A 26752-nucleotide genomic window follows, 5' to 3' on the forward strand; every position below is an offset into this window, starting at 1 on the left:
AGAAAGGTGGTTTGAAAATTGGGCTGGTAGGGGTAGCGAAATAAAACAAAAAAAAAAAGGAGGGAAGCCAACAGCACCCGGGTTTCCCAGGCGGTCACCCATCCAAGTACTAACCGGGCCCAATGATGCTTAACTTCGGTGATCGGACGAGAACCGGTGTATTCATCGTGGTATGGCCGTTGGCACTCATGTAACGTAGGAGCACGGCAGAATTCGCGTTCGGCTTCTCTCCCAACACACAAAATGTTAGTTTTCGGCCGCATTTGACGAAAGCACTTCCTTCCGCAACAGCCAGTTCCTCGAGGACGGCGCGGGGGACGCGCCCGGCGTCCCAGCAGAGCGACGGCCGAATTAGCGGGCGCACCGCCGCGTGTGTGAGACGCACTGCTGCTCGTTGCACCTCCTGTCATTCGCTGGGCGCGTGCAGCCTTCGACACTAGCGGAGGACGCATCTTGTCCCTGGTGTCCAGCGGAGGGCCTGTGCGGGGTGTGGCAGTGTCGTGCTGGAGGGCGCCACTGGTAGCGATGCGGGCTTCCTCGCCTCGCCTCGCCTCGCCTCGCCTCACACACCGGGTGTGTGCGTAGTTTGCAGTGCATTCACACCATTCCTATCCCTGTCCCCGTCCCGACTTGTCCCGACTTTGCTCGACTGCCGCTCGCTGCCGCTCGGGTCGTGGTCCATATGACAGCGCAAGCACGACAAACGTCTGCGGGACGAGACGAGACGAGACGAGACGACTAAGGGACAGATTCGTGATTACAAATCAAGTTTGGAACTCTACACTCCTACACAACAAAAGGCGGTGACGTATTTCAGAAATCACCTGCCGATTCGTACCGTTTTGTCGTTTTCAAAGCCTTCCTGGCAAACTTGGTTAGCACATTCTCCCTCAAACTGAGTTAATTACTGCATTTTCGTACCATTGCAGTAGTTTAAAAGGCTTAAGGAAGCATCTTTGTCACAACAGAAAGGTGGTTTGAAAATTGGGCTGGTAGGGGTAGCGAAATAAAACAAAAAAAAAAAGGAGGGAAGCCAACAGCACCCGGGTTTCCCAGGCGGTCACCCATCCAAGTACTAACCGGGCCCAATGATGCTTAACTTCGGTGATCGGACGAGAACCGGTGTATTCATCGTGGTATGGCCGTTGGCACTCATGTAACGTAGGAGCACGGCAGAATTCGCGTTCGGCTTCTCTCCCAACACACAAAATGTTAGTTTTCGGCCGCATTTGACGAAAGCACTTCCTTCCGCAACAGCCAGTTCCTCGAGGACGGCGCGGGGGACGCGCCCGGCGTCCCAGCAGAGCGACGGCCGAATTAGCGGGCGCACCGCCGCGTGTGTGAGACGCACTGCTGCTCGTTGCACCTCCTGTCATTCGCTGGGCGCGTGCAGCCTTCGACACTAGCGGAGGACGCATCTTGTCCCTGGTGTCCAGCGGAGGGCCTGTGCGGGGTGTGGCAGTGTCGTGCTGGAGGGCGCCACTGGTAGCGATGCGGGCTTCCTCGCCTCGCCTCGCCTCGCCTCGCCTCGCCTCACACACCGGGTGTGTGCGTAGTTTGCAGTGCATTCACACCATTCCTATCCCTGTCCCCGTCCCGACTTGTCCCGACTTTGCTCGACTGCCGCTCGCTGCCGCTCGGGTCGTGGTCCATATGACAGCGCAAGCACGACAAACGTCTGCGGGACGAGACGAGACGAGACGAGACGACTAAGGGACAGATTCGTGATTACAAATCAAGTTTGGAACTCTACACTCCTACACAACAAAAGGCGGTGACGTATTTCAGAAATCACCTGCCGATTCGTACCGTTTTGTCGTTTTCAAAGCCTTCCTGGCAAACTTGGTTAGCACATTCTCCCTCAAACTGAGTTAATTACTGCATTTTCGTACCATTGCAGTAGTTTAAAAGGCTTAAGGAAGCATCTTTGTCACAACAGAAAGGTGGTTTGAAAATTGGGCTGGTAGGGGTAGCGAAATAAAACAAAAAAAAAAAGGAGGGAAGCCAACAGCACCCGGGTTTCCCAGGCGGTCACCCATCCAAGTACTAACCGGGCCCAATGATGCTTAACTTCGGTGATCGGACGAGAACCGGTGTATTCATCGTGGTATGGCCGTTGGCACTCATGTAACGTAGGAGCACGGCAGAATTCGCGTTCGGCTTCTCTCCCAACACACAAAATGTTAGTTTTCGGCCGCATTTGACGAAAGCACTTCCTTCCGCAACAGCCAGTTCCTCGAGGACGGCGCGGGGGGCGCGCCCGGCGTCCCAGCAGAGCGACGGCCGAATTAGCGGGCGCACCGCCGCGTGTGTGAGACGCACTGCTGCTCGTTGCACCTCCTGTCATTCGCTGGGCGCGTGCAGCCTTCGACACTAGCGGAGGACGCATCTTGTCCCTGGTGTCCAGCGGAGGGCCTGTGCGGGGTGTGGCAGTGTCGTGCTGGAGGGCGCCACTGGTAGCGATGCGGGCTTCCTCGCCTCGCCTCGCCTCGCCTCGCCTCGCCTCACACACCGGGTGTGTGCGTAGTTTGCAGTGCATTCACACCATTCCTATCCCTGTCCCCGTCCCGACTTGTCCCGACTTTGCTCGACTGCCGCTCGCTGCCGCTCGGGTCGTGGTCCATATGACAGCGCAAGCACGACAAACGTCTGCGGGACGAGACGAGACGAGACGAGACGACTAAGGGACAGATTCGTGATTACAAATCAAGTTTGGAACTCTACACTCCTACACAACAAAAGGCGGTGACGTATTTCAGAAATCACCTGCCGATTCGTACCGTTTTGTCGTTTTCAAAGCCTTCCTGGCAAACTTGGTTAGCACATTCTCCCTCAAACTGAGTTAATTACTGCATTTTCGTACCATTGCAGTAGTTTAAAAGGCTTAAGGAAGCATCTTTGTCACAACAGAAAGGTGGTTTGAAAATTGGGCTGGTAGGGGTAGCGAAATAAAACAAAAAAAAAAAGGAGGGAAGCCAACAGCACCCGGGTTTCCCAGGCGGTCACCCATCCAAGTACTAACCGGGCCCAATGATGCTTAACTTCGGTGATCGGACGAGAACCGGTGTATTCATCGTGGTATGGCCGTTGGCACTCATGTAACGTAGGAGCACGGCAGAATTCGCGTTCGGCTTCTCTCCCAACACACAAAATGTTAGTTTTCGGCCGCATTTGACGAAAGCACTTCCTTCCGCAACAGCCAGTTCCTCGAGGACGGCGCGGGGGACGCGCCCGGCGTCCCAGCAGAGCGACGGCCGAATTAGCGGGCGCACCGCCGCGTGTGTGAGACGCACTGCTGCTCGTTGCACCTCCTGTCATTCGCTGGGCGCGTGCAGCCTTCGACACTAGCGGAGGACGCATCTTGTCCCTGGTGTCCAGCGGAGGGCCTGTGCGGGGTGTGGCAGTGTCGTGCTGGAGGGCGCCACTGGTAGCGATGCGGGCTTCCTCGCCTCGCCTCGCCTCGCCTCGCCTCGCCTCACACACCGGGTGTGTGCGTAGTTTGCAGTGCATTCACACCATTCCTATCCCTGTCCCCGTCCCGACTTGTCCCGACTTTGCTCGACTGCCGCTCGCTGCCGCTCGGGTCGTGGTCCATATGACAGCGCAAGCACGACAAACGTCTGCGGGACGAGACGAGACGAGACGAGACGACTAAGGGACAGATTCGTGATTACAAATCAAGTTTGGAACTCTACACTCCTACACAACAAAAGGCGGTGACGTATTTCAGAAATCACCTGCCGATTCGTACCGTTTTGTCGTTTTCAAAGCCTTCCTGGCAAACTTGGTTAGCACATTCTCCCTCAAACTGAGTTAATTACTGCATTTTCGTACCATTGCAGTAGTTTAAAAGGCTTAAGGAAGCATCTTTGTCACAACAGAAAGGTGGTTTGAAAATTGGGCTGGTAGGGGTAGCGAAATAAAACAAAAAAAAAAAGGAGGGAAGCCAACAGCACCCGGGTTTCCCAGGCGGTCACCCATCCAAGTACTAACCGGGCCCAATGATGCTTAACTTCGGTGATCGGACGAGAACCGGTGTATTCATCGTGGTATGGCCGTTGGCACTCATGTAACGTAGGAGCACGGCAGAATTCGCGTTCGGCTTCTCTCCCAACACACAAAATGTTAGTTTTCGGCCGCATTTGACGAAAGCACTTCCTTCCGCAACAGCCAGTTCCTCGAGGACGGCGCGGGGGACGCGCCCGGCGTCCCAGCAGAGCGACGGCCGAATTAGCGGGCGCACCGCCGCGTGTGTGAGACGCACTGCTGCTCGTTGCACCTCCTGTCATTCGCTGGGCGCGTGCAGCCTTCGACACTAGCGGAGGACGCATCTTGTCCCTGGTGTCCAGCGGAGGGCCTGTGCGGGGTGTGGCAGTGTCGTGCTGGAGGGCGCCACTGGTAGCGATGCGGGCTTCCTCGCCTCGCCTCGCCTCGCCTCGCCTCGCCTCACACACCGGGTGTGTGCGTAGTTTGCAGTGCATTCACACCATTCCTATCCCTGTCCCCGTCCCGACTTGTCCCGACTTTGCTCGACTGCCGCTCGCTGCCGCTCGGGTCGTGGTCCATATGACAGCGCAAGCACGACAAACGTCTGCGGGACGAGACGAGACGAGACGAGACGACTAAGGGACAGATTCGTGATTACAAATCAAGTTTGGAACTCTACACTCCTACACAACAAAAGGCGGTGACGTATTTCAGAAATCACCTGCCGATTCGTACCGTTTTGTCGTTTTCAAAGCCTTCCTGGCAAACTTGGTTAGCACATTCTCCCTCAAACTGAGTTAATTACTGCATTTTCGTACCATTGCAGTAGTTTAAAAGGCTTAAGGAAGCATCTTTGTCACAACAGAAAGGTGGTTTGAAAATTGGGCTGGTAGGGGTAGCGAAATAAAACAAAAAAAAAAAGGAGGGAAGCCAACAGCACCCGGGTTTCCCAGGCGGTCACCCATCCAAGTACTAACCGGGCCCAATGATGCTTAACTTCGGTGATCGGACGAGAACCGGTGTATTCATCGTGGTATGGCCGTTGGCACTCATGTAACGTAGGAGCACGGCAGAATTCGCGTTCGGCTTCTCTCCCAACACACAAAATGTTAGTTTTCGGCCGCATTTGACGAAAGCACTTCCTTCCGCAACAGCCAGTTCCTCGAGGACGGCGCGGGGGACGCGCCCGGCGTCCCAGCAGAGCGACGGCCGAATTAGCGGGCGCACCGCCGCGTGTGTGAGACGCACTGCTGCTCGTTGCACCTCCTGTCATTCGCTGGGCGCGTGCAGCCTTCGACACTAGCGGAGGACGCATCTTGTCCCTGGTGTCCAGCGGAGGGCCTGTGCGGGGTGTGGCAGTGTCGTGCTGGAGGGCGCCACTGGTAGCGATGCGGGCTTCCTCGCCTCGCCTCGCCTCGCCTCGCCTCACACACCGGGTGTGTGCGTAGTTTGCAGTGCATTCACACCATTCCTATCCCTGTCCCCGTCCCGACTTGTCCCGACTTTGCTCGACTGCCGCTCGCTGCCGCTCGGGTCGTGGTCCATATGACAGCGCAAGCACGACAAACGTCTGCGGGACGAGACGAGACGAGACGAGACGACTAAGGGACAGATTCGTGATTACAAATCAAGTTTGGAACTCTACACTCCTACACAACAAAAGGCGGTGACGTATTTCAGAAATCACCTGCCGATTCGTACCGTTTTGTCGTTTTCAAAGCCTTCCTGGCAAACTTGGTTAGCACATTCTCCCTCAAACTGAGTTAATTACTGCATTTTCGTACCATTGCAGTAGTTTAAAAGGCTTAAGGAAGCATCTTTGTCACAACAGAAAGGTGGTTTGAAAATTGGGCTGGTAGGGGTAGCGAAATAAAACAAAAAAAAAAAGGAGGGAAGCCAACAGCACCCGGGTTTCCCAGGCGGTCACCCATCCAAGTACTAACCGGGCCCAATGATGCTTAACTTCGGTGATCGGACGAGAACCGGTGTATTCATCGTGGTATGGCCGTTGGCACTCATGTAACGTAGGAGCACGGCAGAATTCGCGTTCGGCTTCTCTCCCAACACACAAAATGTTAGTTTTCGGCCGCATTTGACGAAAGCACTTCCTTCCGCAACAGCCAGTTCCTCGAGGACGGCGCGGGGGGCGCGCCCGGCGTCCCAGCAGAGCGACGGCCGAATTAGCGGGCGCACCGCCGCGTGTGTGAGACGCACTGCTGCTCGTTGCACCTCCTGTCATTCGCTGGGCGCGTGCAGCCTTCGACACTAGCGGAGGACGCATCTTGTCCCTGGTGTCCAGCGGAGGGCCTGTGCGGGGTGTGGCAGTGTCGTGCTGGAGGGCGCCACTGGTAGCGATGCGGGCTTCCTCGCCTCGCCTCGCCTCGCCTCGCCTCGCCTCACACACCGGGTGTGTGCGTAGTTTGCAGTGCATTCACACCATTCCTATCCCTGTCCCCGTCCCGACTTGTCCCGACTTTGCTCGACTGCCGCTCGCTGCCGCTCGGGTCGTGGTCCATATGACAGCGCAAGCACGACAAACGTCTGCGGGACGAGACGAGACGAGACGAGACGACTAAGGGACAGATTCGTGATTACAAATCAAGTTTGGAACTCTACACTCCTACACAACAAAAGGCGGTGACGTATTTCAGAAATCACCTGCCGATTCGTACCGTTTTGTCGTTTTCAAAGCCTTCCTGGCAAACTTGGTTAGCACATTCTCCCTCAAACTGAGTTAATTACTGCATTTTCGTACCATTGCAGTAGTTTAAAAGGCTTAAGGAAGCATCTTTGTCACAACAGAAAGGTGGTTTGAAAATTGGGCTGGTAGGGGTAGCGAAATAAAACAAAAAAAAAAAGGAGGGAAGCCAACAGCACCCGGGTTTCCCAGGCGGTCACCCATCCAAGTACTAACCGGGCCCAATGATGCTTAACTTCGGTGATCGGACGAGAACCGGTGTATTCATCGTGGTATGGCCGTTGGCACTCATGTAACGTAGGAGCACGGCAGAATTCGCGTTCGGCTTCTCTCCCAACACACAAAATGTTAGTTTTCGGCCGCATTTGACGAAAGCACTTCCTTCCGCAACAGCCAGTTCCTCGAGGACGGCGCGGGGGACGCGCCCGGCGTCCCAGCAGAGCGACGGCCGAATTAGCGGGCGCACCGCCGCGTGTGTGAGACGCACTGCTGCTCGTTGCACCTCCTGTCATTCGCTGGGCGCGTGCAGCCTTCGACACTAGCGGAGGACGCATCTTGTCCCTGGTGTCCAGCGGAGGGCCTGTGCGGGGTGTGGCAGTGTCGTGCTGGAGGGCGCCACTGGTAGCGATGCGGGCTTCCTCGCCTCGCCTCGCCTCGCCTCGCCTCGCCTCACACACCGGGTGTGTGCGTAGTTTGCAGTGCATTCACACCATTCCTATCCCTGTCCCCGTCCCGACTTGTCCCGACTTTGCTCGACTGCCGCTCGCTGCCGCTCGGGTCGTGGTCCATATGACAGCGCAAGCACGACAAACGTCTGCGGGACGAGACGAGACGAGACGAGACGACTAAGGGACAGATTCGTGATTACAAATCAAGTTTGGAACTCTACACTCCTACACAACAAAAGGCGGTGACGTATTTCAGAAATCACCTGCCGATTCGTACCGTTTTGTCGTTTTCAAAGCCTTCCTGGCAAACTTGGTTAGCACATTCTCCCTCAAACTGAGTTAATTACTGCATTTTCGTACCATTGCAGTAGTTTAAAAGGCTTAAGGAAGCATCTTTGTCACAACAGAAAGGTGGTTTGAAAATTGGGCTGGTAGGGGTAGCGAAATAAAACAAAAAAAAAAAGGAGGGAAGCCAACAGCACCCGGGTTTCCCAGGCGGTCACCCATCCAAGTACTAACCGGGCCCAATGATGCTTAACTTCGGTGATCGGACGAGAACCGGTGTATTCATCGTGGTATGGCCGTTGGCACTCATGTAACGTAGGAGCACGGCAGAATTCGCGTTCGGCTTCTCTCCCAACACACAAAATGTTAGTTTTCGGCCGCATTTGACGAAAGCACTTCCTTCCGCAACAGCCAGTTCCTCGAGGACGGCGCGGGGGACGCGCCCGGCGTCCCAGCAGAGCGACGGCCGAATTAGCGGGCGCACCGCCGCGTGTGTGAGACGCACTGCTGCTCGTTGCACCTCCTGTCATTCGCTGGGCGCGTGCAGCCTTCGACACTAGCGGAGGACGCATCTTGTCCCTGGTGTCCAGCGGAGGGCCTGTGCGGGGTGTGGCAGTGTCGTGCTGGAGGGCGCCACTGGTAGCGATGCGGGCTTCCTCGCCTCGCCTCGCCTCGCCTCGCCTCACACACCGGGTGTGTGCGTAGTTTGCAGTGCATTCACACCATTCCTATCCCTGTCCCCGTCCCGACTTGTCCCGACTTTGCTCGACTGCCGCTCGCTGCCGCTCGGGTCGTGGTCCATATGACAGCGCAAGCACGACAAACGTCTGCGGGACGAGACGAGACGAGACGAGACGACTAAGGGACAGATTCGTGATTACAAATCAAGTTTGGAACTCTACACTCCTACACAACAAAAGGCGGTGACGTATTTCAGAAATCACCTGCCGATTCGTACCGTTTTGTCGTTTTCAAAGCCTTCCTGGCAAACTTGGTTAGCACATTCTCCCTCAAACTGAGTTAATTACTGCATTTTCGTACCATTGCAGTAGTTTAAAAGGCTTAAGGAAGCATCTTTGTCACAACAGAAAGGTGGTTTGAAAATTGGGCTGGTAGGGGTAGCGAAATAAAACAAAAAAAAAAAGGAGGGAAGCCAACAGCACCCGGGTTTCCCAGGCGGTCACCCATCCAAGTACTAACCGGGCCCAATGATGCTTAACTTCGGTGATCGGACGAGAACCGGTGTATTCATCGTGGTATGGCCGTTGGCACTCATGTAACGTAGGAGCACGGCAGAATTCGCGTTCGGCTTCTCTCCCAACACACAAAATGTTAGTTTTCGGCCGCATTTGACGAAAGCACTTCCTTCCGCAACAGCCAGTTCCTCGAGGACGGCGCGGGGGGCGCGCCCGGCGTCCCAGCAGAGCGACGGCCGAATTAGCGGGCGCACCGCCGCGTGTGTGAGACGCACTGCTGCTCGTTGCACCTCCTGTCATTCGCTGGGCGCGTGCAGCCTTCGACACTAGCGGAGGACGCATCTTGTCCCTGGTGTCCAGCGGAGGGCCTGTGCGGGGTGTGGCAGTGTCGTGCTGGAGGGCGCCACTGGTAGCGATGCGGGCTTCCTCGCCTCGCCTCGCCTCGCCTCGCCTCGCCTCACACACCGGGTGTGTGCGTAGTTTGCAGTGCATTCACACCATTCCTATCCCTGTCCCCGTCCCGACTTGTCCCGACTTTGCTCGACTGCCGCTCGCTGCCGCTCGGGTCGTGGTCCATATGACAGCGCAAGCACGACAAACGTCTGCGGGACGAGACGAGACGAGACGAGACGACTAAGGGACAGATTCGTGATTACAAATCAAGTTTGGAACTCTACACTCCTACACAACAAAAGGCGGTGACGTATTTCAGAAATCACCTGCCGATTCGTACCGTTTTGTCGTTTTCAAAGCCTTCCTGGCAAACTTGGTTAGCACATTCTCCCTCAAACTGAGTTAATTACTGCATTTTCGTACCATTGCAGTAGTTTAAAAGGCTTAAGGAAGCATCTTTGTCACAACAGAAAGGTGGTTTGAAAATTGGGCTGGTAGGGGTAGCGACATAAAACAAAAAAAAAAAGGAGGGAAGCCAACAGCACCCGGGTTTCCCAGGCGGTCACCCATCCAAGTACTAACCGGGCCCAATGATGCTTAACTTCGGTGATCGGACGAGAACCGGTGTATTCATCGTGGTATGGCCGTTGGCACTCATGTAACGTAGGAGCACGGCAGAATTCGCGTTCGGCTTCTCTCCCAACACACAAAATGTTAGTTTTCGGCCGCATTTGACGAAAGCACTTCCTTCCGCAACAGCCAGTTCCTCGAGGACGGCGCGGGGGGCGCGCCCGGCGTCCCAGCAGAGCGACGGCCGAATTAGCGGGCGCACCGCCGCGTGTGTGAGACGCACTGCTGCTCGTTGCACCTCCTGTCATTCGCTGGGCGCGTGCAGCCTTCGACACTAGCGGAGGACGCATCTTGTCCCTGGTGTCCAGCGGAGGGCCTGTGCGGGGTGTGGCAGTGTCGTGCTGGAGGGCGCCACTGGTAGCGATGCGGGCTTCCTCGCCTCGCCTCGCCTCGCCTCGCCTCGCCTCACACACCGGGTGTGTGCGTAGTTTGCAGTGCATTCACACCATTCCTATCCCTGTCCCCGTCCCGACTTGTCCCGACTTTGCTCGACTGCCGCTCGCTGCCGCTCGGGTCGTGGTCCATATGACAGCGCAAGCACGACAAACGTCTGCGGGACGAGACGAGACGAGACGAGACGACTAAGGGACAGATTCGTGATTACAAATCAAGTTTGGAACTCTACACTCCTACACAACAAAAGGCGGTGACGTATTTCAGAAATCACCTGCCGATTCGTACCGTTTTGTCGTTTTCAAAGCCTTCCTGGCAAACTTGGTTAGCACATTCTCCCTCAAACTGAGTTAATTACTGCATTTTCGTACCATTGCAGTAGTTTAAAAGGCTTAAGGAAGCATCTTTGTCACAACAGAAAGGTGGTTTGAAAATTGGGCTGGTAGGGGTAGCGACATAAAACAAAAAAAAAAAGGAGGGAAGCCAACAGCACCCGGGTTTCCCAGGCGGTCACCCATCCAAGTACTAACCGGGCCCAATGATGCTTAACTTCGGTGATCGGACGAGAACCGGTGTATTCATCGTGGTATGGCCGTTGGCACTCATGTAACGTAGGAGCACGGCAGAATTCGCGTTCGGCTTCTCTCCCAACACACAAAATGTTAGTTTTCGGCCGCATTTGACGAAAGCACTTCCTTCCGCAACAGCCAGTTCCTCGAGGACGGCGCGGGGGGCGCGCCCGGCGTCCCAGCAGAGCGACGGCCGAATTAGCGGGCGCACCGCCGCGTGTGTGAGACGCACTGCTGCTCGTTGCACCTCCTGTCATTCGCTGGGCGCGTGCAGCCTTCGACACTAGCGGAGGACGCATCTTGTCCCTGGTGTCCAGCGGAGGGCCTGTGCGGGGTGTGGCAGTGTCGTGCTGGAGGGCGCCACTGGTAGCGATGCGGGCTTCCTCGCCTCGCCTCGCCTCGCCTCGCCTCGCCTCACACACCGGGTGTGTGCGTAGTTTGCAGTGCATTCACACCATTCCTATCCCTGTCCCCGTCCCGACTTGTCCCGACTTTGCTCGACTGCCGCTCGCTGCCGCTCGGGTCGTGGTCCATATGACAGCGCAAGCACGACAAACGTCTGCGGGACGAGACGAGACGAGACGAGACGACTAAGGGACAGATTCGTGATTACAAATCAAGTTTGGAACTCTACACTCCTACACAACAAAAGGCGGTGACGTATTTCAGAAATCACCTGCCGATTCGTACCGTTTTGTCGTTTTCAAAGCCTTCCTGGCAAACTTGGTTAGCACATTCTCCCTCAAACTGAGTTAATTACTGCATTTTCGTACCATTGCAGTAGTTTAAAAGGCTTAAGGAAGCATCTTTGTCACAACAGAAAGGTGGTTTGAAAATTGGGCTGGTAGGGGTAGCGAAATAAAACAAAAAAAAAAAGGAGGAAAGCCAACAGCACCCGGGTTTCCCAGGCGGTCACCCATCCAAGTACTAACCGGGCCCAATGATGCTTAACTTCGGTGATCGGACGAGAACCGGTGTATTCATCGTGGTATGGCCGTTGGCACTCATGTAACGTAGGAGCACGGCAGAATTCGCGTTCGGCTTCTCTCCCAACACACAAAATGTTAGTTTTCGGCCGCATTTGACGAAAGCACTTCCTTCCGCAACAGCCAGTTCCTCGAGGACGGCGCGGGGGGCGCGCCCGGCGTCCCAGCAGAGCGACGGCCGAATTAGCGGGCGCACCGCCGCGTGTGTGAGACGCACTGCTGCTCGTTGCACCTCCTGTCATTCGCTGGGCGCGTGCAGCCTTCGACACTAGCGGAGGACGCATCTTGTCCCTGGTGTCCAGCGGAGGGCCTGTGCGGGGTGTGGCAGTGTCGTGCTGGAGGGCGCCACTGGTAGCGATGCGGGCTTCCTCGCCTCGCCTCGCCTCGCCTCGCCTCACACACCGGGTGTGTGCGTAGTTTGCAGTGCATTCACACCATTCCTATCCCTGTCCCCGTCCCGACTTGTCCCGACTTTGCTCGACTGCCGCTCGCTGCCGCTCGGGTCGTGGTCCATATGACAGCGCAAGCACGACAAACGTCTGCGGGACGAGACGAGACGAGACGAGACGACTAAGGGACAGATTCGTGATTACAAATCAAGTTTGGAACTCTACACTCCTACACAACAAAAGGCGGTGACGTATTTCAGAAATCACCTGCCGATTCGTACCGTTTTGTCGTTTTCAAAGCCTTCCTGGCAAACTTGGTTAGCACATTCTCCCTCAAACTGAGTTAATTACTGCATTTTCGTACCATTGCAGTAGTTTAAAAGGCTTAAGGAAGCATCTTTGTCACAACAGAAAGGTGGTTTGAAAATTGGGCTGGTAGGGGTAGCGACATAAAACAAAAAAAAAAAGGAGGGAAGCCAACAGCACCCGGGTTTCCCAGGCGGTCACCCATCCAAGTACTAACCGGGCCCAATGATGCTTAACTTCGGTGATCGGACGAGAACCGGTGTATTCATCGTGGTATGGCCGTTGGCACTCATGTAACGTAGGAGCACGGCAGAATTCGCGTTCGGCTTCTCTCCCAACACACAAAATGTTAGTTTTCGGCCGCATTTGACGAAAGCACTTCCTTCCGCAACAGCCAGTTCCTCGAGGACGGCGCGGGGGGCGCGCCCGGCGTCCCAGCAGAGCGACGGCCGAATTAGCGGGCGCACCGCCGCGTGTGTGAGACGCACTGCTGCTCGTTGCACCTCCTGTCATTCGCTGGGCGCGTGCAGCCTTCGACACTAGCGGAGGACGCATCTTGTCCCTGGTGTCCAGCGGAGGGCCTGTGCGGGGTGTGGCAGTGTCGTGCTGGAGGGCGCCACTGGTAGCGATGCGGGCTTCCTCGCCTCGCCTCGCCTCGCCTCGCCTCGCCTCACACACCGGGTGTGTGCGTAGTTTGCAGTGCATTCACACCATTCCTATCCCTGTCCCCGTCCCGACTTGTCCCGACTTTGCTCGACTGCCGCTCGCTGCCGCTCGGGTCGTGGTCCATATGACAGCGCAAGCACGACAAACGTCTGCGGGACGAGACGAGACGAGACGAGACGACTAAGGGACAGATTCGTGATTACAAATCAAGTTTGGAACTCTACACTCCTACACAACAAAAGGCGGTGACGTATTTCAGAAATCACCTGCCGATTCGTACCGTTTTGTCGTTTTCAAAGCCTTCCTGGCAAACTTGGTTAGCACATTCTCCCTCAAACTGAGTTAATTACTGCATTTTCGTACCATTGCAGTAGTTTAAAAGGCTTAAGGAAGCATCTTTGTCACAACAGAAAGGTGGTTTGAAAATTGGGCTGGTAGGGGTAGCGACATAAAACAAAAAAAAAAAGGAGGGAAGCCAACAGCACCCGGGTTTCCCAGGCGGTCACCCATCCAAGTACTAACCGGGCCCAATGATGCTTAACTTCGGTGATCGGACGAGAACCGGTGTATTCATCGTGGTATGGCCGTTGGCACTCATGTAACGTAGGAGCACGGCAGAATTCGCGTTCGGCTTCTCTCCCAACACACAAAATGTTAGTTTTCGGCCGCATTTGACGAAAGCACTTCCTTCCGCAACAGCCAGTTCCTCGAGGACGGCGCGGGGGACGCGCCCGGCGTCCCAGCAGAGCGACGGCCGAATTAGCGGGCGCACCGCCGCGTGTGTGAGACGCACTGCTGCTCGTTGCACCTCCTGTCATTCGCTGGGCGCGTGCAGCCTTCGACACTAGCGGAGGACGCATCTTGTCCCTGGTGTCCAGCGGAGGGCCTGTGCGGGGTGTGGCAGTGTCGTGCTGGAGGGCGCCACTGGTAGCGATGCGGGCTTCCTCGCCTCGCCTCGCCTCGCCTCGCCTCGCCTCACACACCGGGTGTGTGCGTAGTTTGCAGTGCATTCACACCATTCCTATCCCTGTCCCCGTCCCGACTTGTCCCGACTTTGCTCGACTGCCGCTCGCTGCCGCTCGGGTCGTGGTCCATATGACAGCGCAAGCACGACAAACGTCTGCGGGACGAGACGAGACGAGACGAGACGACTAAGGGACAGATTCGTGATTACAAATCAAGTTTGGAACTCTACACTCCTACACAACAAAAGGCGGTGACGTATTTCAGAAATCACCTGCCGATTCGTACCGTTTTGTCGTTTTCAAAGCCTTCCTGGCAAACTTGGTTAGCACATTCTCCCTCAAACTGAGTTAATTACTGCATTTTCGTACCATTGCAGTAGTTTAAAAGGCTTAAGGAAGCATCTTTGTCACAACAGAAAGGTGGTTTGAAAATTGGGCTGGTAGGGGTAGCGAAATAAAACAAAAAAAAAAAGGAGGGAAGCCAACAGCACCCGGGTTTCCCAGGCGGTCACCCATCCAAGTACTAACCGGGCCCAATGATGCTTAACTTCGGTGATCGGACGAGAACCGGTGTATTCATCGTGGTATGGCCGTTGGCACTCATGTAACGTAGGAGCACGGCAGAATTCGCGTTCGGCTTCTCTCCCAACACACAAAATGTTAGTTTTCGGCCGCATTTGACGAAAGCACTTCCTTCCGCAACAGCCAGTTCCTCGAGGACGGCGCGGGGGGCGCGCCCGGCGTCCCAGCAGAGCGACGGCCGAATTAGCGGGCGCACCGCCGCGTGTGTGAGACGCACTGCTGCTCGTTGCACCTCCTGTCATTCGCTGGGCGCGTGCAGCCTTCGACACTAGCGGAGGACGCATCTTGTCCCTGGTGTCCAGCGGAGGGCCTGTGCGGGGTGTGGCAGTGTCGTGCTGGAGGGCGCCACTGGTAGCGATGCGGGCTTCCTCGCCTCGCCTCGCCTCGCCTCGCCTCACACACCGGGTGTGTGCGTAGTTTGCAGTGCATTCACACCATTCCTATCCCTGTCCCCGTCCCGACTTGTCCCGACTTTGCTCGACTGCCGCTCGCTGCCGCTCGGGTCGTGGTCCATATGACAGCGCAAGCACGACAAACGTCTGCGGGACGAGACGAGACGAGACGAGACGACTAAGGGACAGATTCGTGATTACAAATCAAGTTTGGAACTCTACACTCCTACACAACAAAAGGCGGTGACGTATTTCAGAAATCACCTGCCGATTCGTACCGTTTTGTCGTTTTCAAAGCCTTCCTGGCAAACTTGGTTAGCACATTCTCCCTCAAACTGAGTTAATTACTGCATTTTCGTACCATTGCAGTAGTTTAAAAGGCTTAAGGAAGCATCTTTGTCACAACAGAAAGGTGGTTTGAAAATTGGGCTGGTAGGGGTAGCGAAATAAAACAAAAAAAAAAAGGAGGGAAGCCAACAGCACCCGGGTTTCCCAGGCGGTCACCCATCCAAGTACTAACCGGGCCCAATGATGCTTAACTTCGGTGATCGGACGAGAACCGGTGTATTCATCGTGGTATGGCCGTTGGCACTCATGTAACGTAGGAGCACGGCAGAATTCGCGTTCGGCTTCTCTCCCAACACACAAAATGTTAGTTTTCGGCCGCATTTGACGAAAGCACTTCCTTCCGCAACAGCCAGTTCCTCGAGGACGGCGCGGGGGACGCGCCCGGCGTCCCAGCAGAGCGACGGCCGAATTAGCGGGCGCACCGCCGCGTGTGTGAGACGCACTGCTGCTCGTTGCACCTCCTGTCATTCGCTGGGCGCGTGCAGCCTTCGACACTAGCGGAGGACGCATCTTGTCCCTGGTGTCCAGCGGAGGGCCTGTGCGGGGTGTGGCAGTGTCGTGCTGGAGGGCGCCACTGGTAGCGATGCGGGCTTCCTCGCCTCGCCTCGCCTCGCCTCGCCTCACACACCGGGTGTGTGCGTAGTTTGCAGTGCATTCACACCATTCCTATCCCTGTCCCCGTCCCGACTTGTCCCGACTTTGCTCGACTGCCGCTCGCTGCCGCTCGGGTCGTGGTCCATATGACAGCGCAAGCACGACAAACGTCTGCGGGACGAGACGAGACGAGACGAGACGACTAAGGGACAGATTCGTGATTACAAATCAAGTTTGGAACTCTACACTCCTACACAACAAAAGGCGGTGACGTATTTCAGAAATCACCTGCCGATTCGTACCGTTTTGTCGTTTTCAAAGCCTTCCTGGCAAACTTGGTTAGCACATTCTCCCTCAAACTGAGTTAATTACTGCATTTTCGTACCATTGCAGTAGTTTAAAAGGCTTAAGGAAGCATCTTTGTCACAACAGAAAGGTGGTTTGAAAATTGGGCTGGTAGGGGTAGCGAAATAAAACAAAAAAAAAAAGGAGGGAAGCCAACAGCACCCGGGTTTCCCAGGCGGTCACCCATCCAAGTACTAACCGGGCCCAATGATGCTTAACTTCGGTGATCGGACGAGAACCGGTGTATTCATCGTGGTATGGCCGTTGGCACTCATGTAACGTAGGAGCACGGCAGAATTCGCGTTCGGCTTCTCTCCCAACACACAAAATGTTAGTTTTCGGCCGCATTTGACGAAAGCACTTCCTTCCGCAACAGCCAGTTCCTCGAGGACGGCGCGGGGGACGCGCCCGGCGTCCCAGCAGAGCGACGGCCGAATTAGCGGGCGCACCGCCGCGTGTGTGAGACGCACTGCTGCTCGTTGCACCTCCTGTCATTCGCTGGGCGCGTGCAGCCTTCGACACTAGCGGAGGACGCATCTTGTCCCTGGTGTCCAGCGGAGGGCCTGTGCGGGGTGTGGCAGTGTCGTGCTGGAGGGCGCCACTGGTAGCGATGCGGGCTTCCTCGCCTCGCCTCGCCTCGCCTCGCCTCGCCTCACACACCGGGTGTGTGCGTAGTTTGCAGTGCATTCACACCATTCCTATCCCTGTCCCCGTCCCGACTTGTCCCGACTTTGCTCGACTGCCGCTCGCTGCCGCTCGGGTCGTGGTCCATATGACAGCGCAAGCACGACAAACGTCTGCGGGACGAGACGAGACGAGACGAGACGACTAAGGGACAGATTCGTGATTACAAATCAAGTTTGGAACTCTACACTCCTACACAACAAAAGGCGGTGACGTATTTCAGAAATCACCTGCCGATTCGTACCGTTTTGTCGTTTTCAAAGCCTTCCTGGCAAACTTGGTTAGCACATTCTCCCTCAAACTGAGTTAATTACTGCATTTTCGTACCATTGCAGTAGTTTAAAAGGCTTAAGGAAGCATCTTTGTCACAACAGAAAGGTGGTTTGAAAATTGGGCTGGTAGGGGTAGCGAAATAAAACAAAAAAAAAAAGGAGGGAAGCCAACAGCACCCGGGTTTCCCAGGCGGTCACCCATCCAAGTACTAACCGGGCCCAATGATGCTTAACTTCGGTGATCGGACGAGAACCGGTGTATTCATCGTGGTATGGCCGTTGGCACTCATGTAACGTAGGAGCACGGCAGAATTCGCGTTCGGCTTCTCTCCCAACACACAAAATGTTAGTTTTCGGCCGCATTTGACGAAAGCACTTCCTTCCGCAACAGCCAGTTCCTCGAGGACGGCGCGGGGGGCGCGCCCGGCGTCCCAGCAGAGCGACGGCCGAATTAGCGGGCGCACCGCCGCGTGTGTGAGACGCACTGCTGCTCGTTGCACCTCCTGTCATTCGCTGGGCGCGTGCAGCCTTCGACACTAGCGGAGGACGCATCTTGTCCCTGGTGTCCAGCGGAGGGCCTGTGCGGGGTGTGGCAGTGTCGTGCTGGAGGGCGCCACTGGTAGCGATGCGGGCTTCCTCGCCTCGCCTCGCCTCGCCTCGCCTCGCCTCACACACCGGGTGTGTGCGTAGTTTGCAGTGCATTCACACCATTCCTATCCCTGTCCCCGTCCCGACTTGTCCCGACTTTGCTCGACTGCCGCTCGCTGCCGCTCGGGTCGTGGTCCATATGACAGCGCAAGCACGACAAACGTCTGCGGGACGAGACGAGACGAGACGAGACGACTAAGGGACAGATTCGTGATTACAAATCAAGTTTGGAACTCTACACTCCTACACAACAAAAGGCGGTGACGTATTTCAGAAATCACCTGCCGATTCGTACCGTTTTGTCGTTTTCAAAGCCTTCCTGGCAAACTTGGTTAGCACATTCTCCCTCAAACTGAGTTAATTACTGCATTTTCGTACCATTGCAGTAGTTTAAAAGGCTTAAGGAAGCATCTTTGTCACAACAGAAAGGTGGTTTGAAAATTGGGCTGGTAGGGGTAGCGACATAAAACAAAAAAAAAAGGAGGGAAGCCAACAGCACCCGGGTTTCCCAGGCGGTCACCCATCCAAGTACTAACCGGGCCCAATGATGCTTAACTTCGGTGATCGGACGAGAACCGGTGTATTCATCGTGGTATGGCCGTTGGCACTCATGTAACGTAGGAGCACGGCAGAATTCGCGTTCGGCTTCTCTCCCAACACACAAAATGTTAGTTTTCGGCCGCATTTGACGAAAGCACTTCCTTCCGCAACAGCCAGTTCCTCGAGGACGGCGCGGGGGGCGCGCCCGGCGTCCCAGCAGAGCGACGGCCGAATTAGCGGGCGCACCGCCGCGTGTGTGAGACGCACTGCTGCTCGTTGCACCTCCTGTCATTCGCTGGGCGCGTGCAGCCTTCGACACTAGCGGAGGACGCATCTTGTCCCTGGTGTCCAGCGGAGGGCCTGTGCGGGGTGTGGCAGTGTCGTGCTGGAGGGCGCCACTGGTAGCGATGCGGGCTTCCTCGCCTCGCCTCGCCTCGCCTCGCCTCGCCTCACACACCGGGTGTGTGCGTAGTTTGCAGTGCATTCACACCATTCCTATCCCTGTCCCCGTCCCGACTTGTCCCGACTTTGCTCGACTGCCGCTCGCTGCCGCTCGGGTCGTGGTCCATATGACAGCGCAAGCACGACAAACGTCTGCGGGACGAGACGAGACGAGACGAGACGACTAAGGGACAGATTCGTGATTACAAATCAAGTTTGGAACTCTACACTCCTACACAACAAAAGGCGGTGACGTATTTCAGAAATCACCTGCCGATTCGTACCGTTTTGTCGTTTTCAAAGCCTTCCTGGCAAACTTGGTTAGCACATTCTCCCTCAAACTGAGTTAATTACTGCATTTTCGTACCATTGCAGTAGTTTAAAAGGCTTAAGGAAGCATCTTTGTCACAACAGAAAGGTGGTTTGAAAATTGGGCTGGTAGGGGTAGCGACATAAAACAAAAAAAAAAAGGAGGGAAGCCAACAGCACCCGGGTTTCCCAGGCGGTCACCCATCCAAGTACTAACCGGGCCCAATGATGCTTAACTTCGGTGATCGGACGAGAACCGGTGTATTCATCGTGGTATGGCCGTTGGCACTCATGTAACGTAGGAGCACGGCAGAATTCGCGTTCGGCTTCTCTCCCAACACACAAAATGTTAGTTTTCGGCCGCATTTGACGAAAGCACTTCCTTCCGCAACAGCCAGTTCCTCGAGGACGGCGCGGGGGGCGCGCCCGGCGTCCCAGCAGAGCGACGGCCGAATTAGCGGGCGCACCGCCGCGTGTGTGAGACGCACTGCTGCTCGTTGCACCTCCTGTCATTCGCTGGGCGCGTGCAGCCTTCGACACTAGCGGAGGACGCATCTTGTCCCTGGTGTCCAGCGGAGGGCCTGTGCGGGGTGTGGCAGTGTCGTGCTGGAGGGCGCCACTGGTAGCGATGCGGGCTTCCTCGCCTCGCCTCGCCTCGCCTCGCCTCGCCTCACACACCGGGTGTGTGCGTAGTTTGCAGTGCATTCACACCATTCCTATCCCTGTCCCCGTCCCGACTTGTCCCGACTTTGCTCGACTGCCGCTCGCTGCCGCTCGGGTCGTGGTCCATATGACAGCGCAAGCACGACAAACGTCTGCGGGACGAGACGAGACGAGACGAGACGACTAAGGGACAGATTCGTGATTACAAATCAAGTTTGGAACTCTACACTCCTACACAACAAAAGGCGGTGACGTATTTCAGAAATCACCTGCCGATTCGTACCGTTTTGTCGTTTTCAAAGCCTTCCTGGCAAACTTGGTTAGCACATTCTCCCTCAAACTGAGTTAATTACTGCATTTTCGTACCATTGCAGTAGTTTAAAAGGCTTAAGGAAGCATCTTTGTCACAACAGAAAGGTGGTTTGAAAATTGGGCTGGTAGGGGTAGCGAAATAAAACAAAAAAAAAAAGGAGGGAAGCCAACAGCACCCGGGTTTCCCAGGCGGTCACCCATCCAAGTACTAACCGGGCCCAATGATGCTTAACTTCGGTGATCGGACGAGAACCGGTGTATTCATCGTGGTATGGCCGTTGGCACTCATGTAACGTAGGAGCACGGCAGAATTCGCGTTCGGCTTCTCTCCCAACACACAAAATGTTAGTTTTCGGCCGCATTTGACGAAAGCACTTCCTTCCGCAACAGCCAGTTCCTCGAGGACGGCGCGGGGGGCGCGCCCGGCGTCCCAGCAGAGCGACGGCCGAATTAGCGGGCGCACCGCCGCGTGTGTGAGACGCACTGCTGCTCGTTGCACCTCCTGTCATTCGCTGGGCGCGTGCAGCCTTCGACACTAGCGGAGGACGCATCTTGTCCCTGGTGTCCAGCGGACGGCCTGTGCGGGGTGTGGCAGTGTCGTGCTGGAGGGCGCCACTGGTAGCGATGTGGGCTTCCTCGCCTCGCCTCACACCGGGTGTGTGCATAGTTTGCAGTGCATTCGCACCATTCCTATCCCTGTCCCCGTCCCCGTCCCGACTTGTCCCGACTTTGCTCGACTGCCGCTCGCTGCCGCTCGGGTCGTGGTCCATATGACAGCGCAAGTACGACAAACGTCTGCGGGACGAGGCGAGACGAGACGACTAAGGAATAAATTCGTGATTACAAATCAAATTTCGAACTCTACACTCCTACACAACAATAGGCGGTGACGTATTTCAGAAATCACCTGCCGATTCGTACTGTTTTGTCGTTTTCAAAGTTTTCTTGGCAAACTTGCTTAGCAAATTCTCCCTCAAACTGAGTTGACTACTGCATTTTCGTACCATTGCAGTAGTTTAAAAGGCTTAAGGAAGCATCTTTGTCACAACAGAAAGGTGGTTTGAAAATTGGGCTGGTAGGGGTAGCGACATAAAACAAAAAAAAAAAAAGGAAGGAAGCCAACAGCACCCGGGTTTCCCAGGCGGTCACCCATCCAAGTACTAACCGGGCCCGATGATGCTTAACTTCGGTGATCGGACGAGAACCGGTGTATTCCTCATGGTATGGCCGTTGGCACTCATGTAACGTAGGAGCACGGCAGAATTCGCGTTCGGCTTTTCTCCCAACACACAAAATGTTAGTTTTCGGCCGCATTTGACGAAAGCACTTCCTTCCGCAACAGCCAGTTCCTCGAGGACGGCGCGGGGGGCGCGCCCGGCGTCCCAGCAGAGCGACGGCCGAATTAGCGGGCGCACCGCCGGGTGTGTGAGACGCACTGCTGCTCGTTGCACCTCCTGTCATTCGCTGGGCGCGTGCAGCCTTCGACACTAGCGGAGGACGCATCTTGTCCCTGGTGTCCAGCGGACGGCCTGTGCGGGGTGTGGCAGTGTCGTGCTGGAGGGCGCCACTGGTAGCGATGTGGGCTTCCTCGCCTCGCCTCACACCGGGTGTGTGCATAGTTTGCAGTGCATTCGCACCATTCCTATCCCTGTCCCCGTCCCCGTCCCGACTTGTCCCGACTTTGCTCGACTGCCGCTCGCTGCCGCTCGGGTCGTGGTCCATATGACAGCGCAAGTACGACAAACGTCTGCGGGACGAGGCGAGACGAGACGACTAAGGAATAAATTCGTGATTACAAATCAAATTTCGAACTCTACACTCCTACACAACAATAGGCGGTGACGTATTTCAGAAATCACCTGCCGATTCGTACTGTTTTGTCGTTTTCAAAGTTTTCTTGGCAAACTTGCTTAGCAAATTCTCCCTCAAACTGAGTTGACTACTGCATTTTCGTACCATTGCAGTAGTTTAAAAGGCTTAAGGAAGCATCTTTGTCACAACAGAAAGGTGGTAGGGGTAGCGACATAAAACAAAAAAAAAAAAGGAAGGAAGCCAACAGCACCCGGGTTTCCCAGGCGGTCACCCATCCAAGTACTAACCGGGCCCGATGATGCTTAACTTCGGTGATCGGACGAGAACCGGTGTATTCATCATGGTATGGCCGTTGGCACTCATGTAACGTAGGAGCACGGCAGAATTCGCGTTCGGCTTTTCTCCCAACACACAAAATGTTAGTTTTCGGCCGCATTTGACGAAAGCACTTCCTTCCGCAACAGCCAGTTCCTCGAGGACGGCGCGGGGGGCGCGCCCGGCGTCCCAGCAGAGCGACGGCCGAATTAGCGGGCGCACCGCCGCGTGTGTGAGACGCACTGCTGCTCGTTGCACCTCCTGTCATTCGCTGGGCGCGTGCAGCCTTCGACACTAGCGGAGGACGCATCTTGTCCCTGGTGTCCAGCGGACGGCCTGTGCGGGGTGTGGCAGTGTCGTGCTGGAGGGCGCCACTGGTAGCGATGTGGGCTTCCTCGCCTCGCCTCACACCGGGTGTGTGCATAGTTTGCAGTGCATTCGCACCATTCCTATCCCTGTCCCCGTCCCCGTCCCGACTTGTCCCGACTTTGCTCGACTGCCGCTCGCTGCCGCTCGGGTCGTGGTCCATATGACAGCGCAAGTACGACAAACGTCTGCGGGACGAGGCGAGACGAGACGACTAAGGAATAAATTCGTGATTACAAATCAAATTTCGAACTCTACACTCCTACACAACAATAGGCGGTGACGTATTTCAGAAATCACCTGCCGATTCGTACTGTTTTGTCGTTTTCAAAGTTTTCTTGGCAAACTTGCTTAGCAAATTCTCCCTCAAACTGAGTTGACTACTGCATTTTCGTACCATTGCAGTAGTTTAAAAGGCTTAAGGAAGCATCTTTGTCACAACAGAAAGGTGGTTTGAAAATTGGGCTGGTAGGGGTAGCGACATAAAACAAAAAAAAAAAAAGGAAGGAAGCCAACAGCACCAGGGTTTCCCAGGCGGTCACCCATCCAAGTACTAACCGGGCCCGATGATGCTTAACTTCGGTGATCGGACGAGAACCGGTGTATTCCTCATGGTATGGCCGTTGGCACTCATGTAACGTAGGAGCACGGCAGAATTCGCGTTCGGCTTTTCTCCCAACACACAAAATGTTAGTTTTCGGCCGCATTTGACGAAAGCACTTCCTTCCGCAACAGCCAGTTCCTCGAGGACGGCGCGGGGGGCGCGCCCGGCGTCCCAGCAGAGCGACGGCCGAATTAGCGGGCGCACCGCCGGGTGTGTGAGACGCACTGCTGCTCGTTGCACCTCCTGTCATTCGCTGGGCGCGTGCAGCCTTCGACACTAGCGGAGGACGCATCTTGTCCCTGGTGTCCAGCGGACGGCCTGTGCGGGGTGTGGCAGTGTCGTGCTGGAGGGCGCCACTGGTAGCGATGTGGGCTTCCTCGCCTCGCCTCACACCGGGTGTGTGCATAGTTTGCAGTGCATTCGCACCATTCCTATCCCTGTCCCCGTCCCCGTCCCGACTTGTCCCGACTTTGCTCGACTGCCGCTCGCTGCCGCTCGGGTCGTGGTCCATATGACAGCGCAAGTACGACAAACGTCTGCGGGACGAGGCGAGACGAGACGACTAAGGAATAAATTCGTGATTACAAATCAAATTTCGAACTCTACACTCCTACACAACAATAGGCGGTGACGTATTTCAGAAATCACCTGCCGATTCGTACTGTTTTGTCGTTTTCAAAGTTTTCTTGGCAAACTTGCTTAGCAAATTCTCCCTCAAACTGAGTTGACTACTGCATTTTCGTACCATTGCAGTAGTTTAAAAGGCTTAAGGAAGCATCTTTGTCACAACAGAAAGGTGGTAGGGGTAGCGACATAAAACAAAAAAAAAAAAGGAAGGAAGCCAACAGCACCCGGGTTTCCCAGGCGGTCACCCATCCAAGTACTAACCGGGCCCGATGATGCTTAACTTCGGTGATCGGACGAGAACCGGTGTATTCATCATGGTATGGCCGTTGGCACTCATGTAACGTAGGAGCACGGCAGAATTCGCGTTCGGCTTTTCTCCCAACACACAAAATGTTAGTTTTCGGCCGCATTTGACGAAAGCACTTCCTTCCGCAACAGCCAGTTCCTCGAGGACGGCGCGGGGGGCGCGCCCGGCGTCCCAGCAGAGCGACGGCCGAATTAGCGGGCGCACCGCCGCGTGTGTGAGACGCACTGCTGCTCGTTGCACCTCCTGTCATTCGCTGGGCGCGTGCAGCCTTCGACACTAGCGGAGGACGCATCTTGTCCCTGGTGTCCAGCGGACGGCCTGTGCGGGGTGTGGCAGTGTCGTGCTGGAGGGCGCCACTGGTAGCGATGTGGGCTTCCTCGCCTCGCCTCACACCGGGTGTGTGCATAGTTTGCAGTGCATTCGCACCATTCCTATCCCTGTCCCCGTCCCCGTCCCGACTTGTCCCGACTTTGCTCGACTGCCGCTCGCTGCCGCTCGGGTCGTGGTCCATATGACAGCGCAAGTACGACAAACGTCTGCGGGACGAGGCGAGACGAGACGACTAAGGAATAAATTCGTGATTACAAATCAAATTTCGAACTCTACACTCCTACACAACAATAGGCGGTGACGTATTTCAGAAATCACCTGCCGATTCGTACTGTTTTGTCGTTTTCAAAGTTTTCTTGGCAAACTTGCTTAGCAAATTCTCCCTCAAACTGAGTTGACTACTGCATTTTCGTACCATTGCAGTAGTTTAAAAGGCTTAAGGAAGCATCTTTGTCACAACAGAAAGGTGGTTTGAAAATTGGGCTGGTAGGGGTAGCGACATAAAACAAAAAAAAAAAAGGAAGGAAGCCAACAGCACCCGGGTTTCCCAGGCGGTCACCCATCCAAGTACTAACCGGGCCCGATGATGCTTAACTTCGGTGATCGGACGAGAACCGGTGTATTCCTCATGGTATGGCCGTTGGCACTCATGTAACGTAGGAGCACGGCAGAATTCGCGTTCGGCTTTTCTCCCAACACACAAAATGTTAGTTTTCGGCCGCATTTGACGAAAGCACTTCCTTCCGCAACAGCCAGTTCCTCGAGGACGGCGCGGGGGGCGCGCCCGGCGTCCCAGCAGAGCGACGGCCGAATTAGCGGGCGCACCGCCGGGTGTGTGAGACGCACTGCTGCTCGTTGCACCTCCTGTCATTCGCTGGGCGCGTGCAGCCTTCGACACTAGCGGAGGACGCATCTTGTCCCTGGTGTCCAGCGGACGGCCTGTGCGGGGTGTGGCAGTGTCGTGCTGGAGGGCGCCACTGGTAGCGATGTGGGCTTCCTCGCCTCGCCTCACACCGGGTGTGTGCATAGTTTGCAGTGCATTCGCACCATTCCTATCCCTGTCCCCGTCCCCGTCCCGACTTGTCCCGACTTTGCTCGACTGCCGCTCGCTGCCGCTCGGGTCGTGGTCCATATGACAGCGCAAGTACGACAAACGTCTGCGGGACGAGGCGAGACGAGACGACTAAGGAATAAATTCGTGATTACAAATCAAATTTCGAACTCTACACTCCTACACAACAATAGGCGGTGACGTATTTCAGAAATCACCTGCCGATTCGTACTGTTTTGTCGTTTTCAAAGTTTTCTTGGCAAACTTGCTTAGCAAATTCTCCCTCAAACTGAGTTGACTACTGCATTTTCGTACCATTGCAGTAGTTTAAAAGGCTTAAGGAAGCATCTTTGTCACAACAGAAAGGTGGTAGGGGTAGCGACATAAAACAAAAAAAAAAAAAGGAAGGAAGCCAACAGCACCCGGGTTTCCCAGGCGGTCACCCATCCAAGTACTAACCGGGCCCGATGATGCTTAACTTCGGTGATCGGACGAGAACCGGTGTATTCCTCATGGTATGGCCGTTGGCACTCATGTAACGTAGGAGCACGGCAGAATTCGCGTTCGGCTTTTCTCCCAACACACAAAATGTTAGTTTTCGGCCGCATTTGACGAAAGCACTTCCTTCCGCAACAGCCAGTTCCTCGAGGACGGCGCGGGGGGCGCGCCCGGCGTCCCAGCAGAGCGACGGCCGAATTAGCGGGCGCACCGCCGGGTGTGTGAGACGCACTGCTGCTCGTTGCACCTCCTGTCATTCGCTGGGCGCGTGCAGCCTTCGACACTAGCGGAGGACGCATCTTGTCCCTGGTGTCCAGCGGACGGCCTGTGCGGGGTGTGGCAGTGTCGTGCTGGAGGGCGCCACTGGTAGCGATGTGGGCTTCCTCGCCTCGCCTCACACCGGGTGTGTGCATAGTTTGCAGTGCATTCGCACCATTCCTATCCCTGTCCCCGTCCCCGTCCCGACTTGTCCCGACTTTGCTCGACTGCCGCTCGCTGCCGCTCGGGTCGTGGTCCATATGACAGCGCAAGTACGACAAACGTCTGCGGGACGAGGCGAGACGAGACGACTAAGGAATAAA

The 26752-nt window shown here is 55.6% G+C and overlaps 28 non-coding genes across 28 annotated transcripts; all 28 read right to left on the bottom strand.

The window, feature by feature from the left end:
• Window positions 1-65: 65 nt before the first annotated feature.
• LOC126214417 (5S ribosomal RNA) lies at window positions 66-184 on the bottom strand. Its single transcript, XR_007541878.1, has one exon. It is a non-coding gene; the product is annotated as a 5S ribosomal RNA (ribosomal RNA).
• An 847-nt stretch (window positions 185-1031) lies between these two features.
• LOC126214418 (5S ribosomal RNA) lies at window positions 1032-1150 on the bottom strand. Its single transcript, XR_007541879.1, has one exon. It is a non-coding gene; the product is annotated as a 5S ribosomal RNA (ribosomal RNA).
• An 852-nt stretch (window positions 1151-2002) lies between these two features.
• Window positions 2003-2121, bottom strand: LOC126214419 (5S ribosomal RNA). Its single transcript, XR_007541880.1, has one exon. It is a non-coding gene; the product is annotated as a 5S ribosomal RNA (ribosomal RNA).
• An 852-nt stretch (window positions 2122-2973) lies between these two features.
• Window positions 2974-3092, bottom strand: LOC126214420 (5S ribosomal RNA). The gene has a single exon (XR_007541881.1). It is a non-coding gene; the product is annotated as a 5S ribosomal RNA (ribosomal RNA).
• An 852-nt stretch (window positions 3093-3944) lies between these two features.
• LOC126214421 (5S ribosomal RNA) lies at window positions 3945-4063 on the bottom strand. The gene has a single exon (XR_007541882.1). It is a non-coding gene; the product is annotated as a 5S ribosomal RNA (ribosomal RNA).
• An 852-nt stretch (window positions 4064-4915) lies between these two features.
• LOC126214422 (5S ribosomal RNA) lies at window positions 4916-5034 on the bottom strand. Its single transcript, XR_007541883.1, has one exon. It is a non-coding gene; the product is annotated as a 5S ribosomal RNA (ribosomal RNA).
• Window positions 5035-5881: 847 nt separating this feature from the next.
• Window positions 5882-6000, bottom strand: LOC126214423 (5S ribosomal RNA). Its single transcript, XR_007541884.1, has one exon. It is a non-coding gene; the product is annotated as a 5S ribosomal RNA (ribosomal RNA).
• An 852-nt stretch (window positions 6001-6852) lies between these two features.
• LOC126214424 (5S ribosomal RNA) lies at window positions 6853-6971 on the bottom strand. Its single transcript, XR_007541885.1, has one exon. It is a non-coding gene; the product is annotated as a 5S ribosomal RNA (ribosomal RNA).
• Window positions 6972-7823: 852 nt separating this feature from the next.
• LOC126214426 (5S ribosomal RNA) lies at window positions 7824-7942 on the bottom strand. The gene has a single exon (XR_007541886.1). It is a non-coding gene; the product is annotated as a 5S ribosomal RNA (ribosomal RNA).
• An 847-nt stretch (window positions 7943-8789) lies between these two features.
• Window positions 8790-8908, bottom strand: LOC126214428 (5S ribosomal RNA). The gene has a single exon (XR_007541888.1). It is a non-coding gene; the product is annotated as a 5S ribosomal RNA (ribosomal RNA).
• An 852-nt stretch (window positions 8909-9760) lies between these two features.
• Window positions 9761-9879, bottom strand: LOC126214429 (5S ribosomal RNA). Its single transcript, XR_007541889.1, has one exon. It is a non-coding gene; the product is annotated as a 5S ribosomal RNA (ribosomal RNA).
• An 852-nt stretch (window positions 9880-10731) lies between these two features.
• LOC126214430 (5S ribosomal RNA) lies at window positions 10732-10850 on the bottom strand. The gene has a single exon (XR_007541890.1). It is a non-coding gene; the product is annotated as a 5S ribosomal RNA (ribosomal RNA).
• Window positions 10851-11702: 852 nt separating this feature from the next.
• On the bottom strand, window positions 11703-11821 carry LOC126214431 (5S ribosomal RNA). The gene has a single exon (XR_007541891.1). It is a non-coding gene; the product is annotated as a 5S ribosomal RNA (ribosomal RNA).
• Window positions 11822-12668: 847 nt separating this feature from the next.
• Window positions 12669-12787, bottom strand: LOC126214432 (5S ribosomal RNA). Its single transcript, XR_007541892.1, has one exon. It is a non-coding gene; the product is annotated as a 5S ribosomal RNA (ribosomal RNA).
• An 852-nt stretch (window positions 12788-13639) lies between these two features.
• On the bottom strand, window positions 13640-13758 carry LOC126214433 (5S ribosomal RNA). Its single transcript, XR_007541893.1, has one exon. It is a non-coding gene; the product is annotated as a 5S ribosomal RNA (ribosomal RNA).
• Window positions 13759-14610: 852 nt separating this feature from the next.
• Window positions 14611-14729, bottom strand: LOC126214434 (5S ribosomal RNA). Its single transcript, XR_007541894.1, has one exon. It is a non-coding gene; the product is annotated as a 5S ribosomal RNA (ribosomal RNA).
• Window positions 14730-15576: 847 nt separating this feature from the next.
• Window positions 15577-15695, bottom strand: LOC126214435 (5S ribosomal RNA). The gene has a single exon (XR_007541895.1). It is a non-coding gene; the product is annotated as a 5S ribosomal RNA (ribosomal RNA).
• An 847-nt stretch (window positions 15696-16542) lies between these two features.
• LOC126214438 (5S ribosomal RNA) lies at window positions 16543-16661 on the bottom strand. The gene has a single exon (XR_007541896.1). It is a non-coding gene; the product is annotated as a 5S ribosomal RNA (ribosomal RNA).
• Window positions 16662-17513: 852 nt separating this feature from the next.
• On the bottom strand, window positions 17514-17632 carry LOC126214439 (5S ribosomal RNA). The gene has a single exon (XR_007541897.1). It is a non-coding gene; the product is annotated as a 5S ribosomal RNA (ribosomal RNA).
• An 851-nt stretch (window positions 17633-18483) lies between these two features.
• On the bottom strand, window positions 18484-18602 carry LOC126214441 (5S ribosomal RNA). The gene has a single exon (XR_007541899.1). It is a non-coding gene; the product is annotated as a 5S ribosomal RNA (ribosomal RNA).
• An 852-nt stretch (window positions 18603-19454) lies between these two features.
• On the bottom strand, window positions 19455-19573 carry LOC126214442 (5S ribosomal RNA). Its single transcript, XR_007541900.1, has one exon. It is a non-coding gene; the product is annotated as a 5S ribosomal RNA (ribosomal RNA).
• Window positions 19574-20425: 852 nt separating this feature from the next.
• On the bottom strand, window positions 20426-20544 carry LOC126214443 (5S ribosomal RNA). The gene has a single exon (XR_007541901.1). It is a non-coding gene; the product is annotated as a 5S ribosomal RNA (ribosomal RNA).
• Window positions 20545-21377: 833 nt separating this feature from the next.
• Window positions 21378-21496, bottom strand: LOC126214445 (5S ribosomal RNA). The gene has a single exon (XR_007541903.1). It is a non-coding gene; the product is annotated as a 5S ribosomal RNA (ribosomal RNA).
• An 815-nt stretch (window positions 21497-22311) lies between these two features.
• Window positions 22312-22430, bottom strand: LOC126214289 (5S ribosomal RNA). Its single transcript, XR_007541762.1, has one exon. It is a non-coding gene; the product is annotated as a 5S ribosomal RNA (ribosomal RNA).
• An 833-nt stretch (window positions 22431-23263) lies between these two features.
• Window positions 23264-23382, bottom strand: LOC126214444 (5S ribosomal RNA). Its single transcript, XR_007541902.1, has one exon. It is a non-coding gene; the product is annotated as a 5S ribosomal RNA (ribosomal RNA).
• Window positions 23383-24197: 815 nt separating this feature from the next.
• On the bottom strand, window positions 24198-24316 carry LOC126214290 (5S ribosomal RNA). The gene has a single exon (XR_007541763.1). It is a non-coding gene; the product is annotated as a 5S ribosomal RNA (ribosomal RNA).
• An 832-nt stretch (window positions 24317-25148) lies between these two features.
• On the bottom strand, window positions 25149-25267 carry LOC126214447 (5S ribosomal RNA). Its single transcript, XR_007541905.1, has one exon. It is a non-coding gene; the product is annotated as a 5S ribosomal RNA (ribosomal RNA).
• Window positions 25268-26083: 816 nt separating this feature from the next.
• Window positions 26084-26202, bottom strand: LOC126214449 (5S ribosomal RNA). Its single transcript, XR_007541906.1, has one exon. It is a non-coding gene; the product is annotated as a 5S ribosomal RNA (ribosomal RNA).
• Between the last annotated feature and the right edge of the window lie 550 nt (window positions 26203-26752).

This window comes from Schistocerca nitens, chromosome 11, assembly GCF_023898315.1.
Source record: "Schistocerca nitens isolate TAMUIC-IGC-003100 chromosome 11, iqSchNite1.1, whole genome shotgun sequence".
In the NCBI taxonomy this organism is placed as follows: Eukaryota; Metazoa; Arthropoda; class Insecta; order Orthoptera; family Acrididae; genus Schistocerca; species Schistocerca nitens.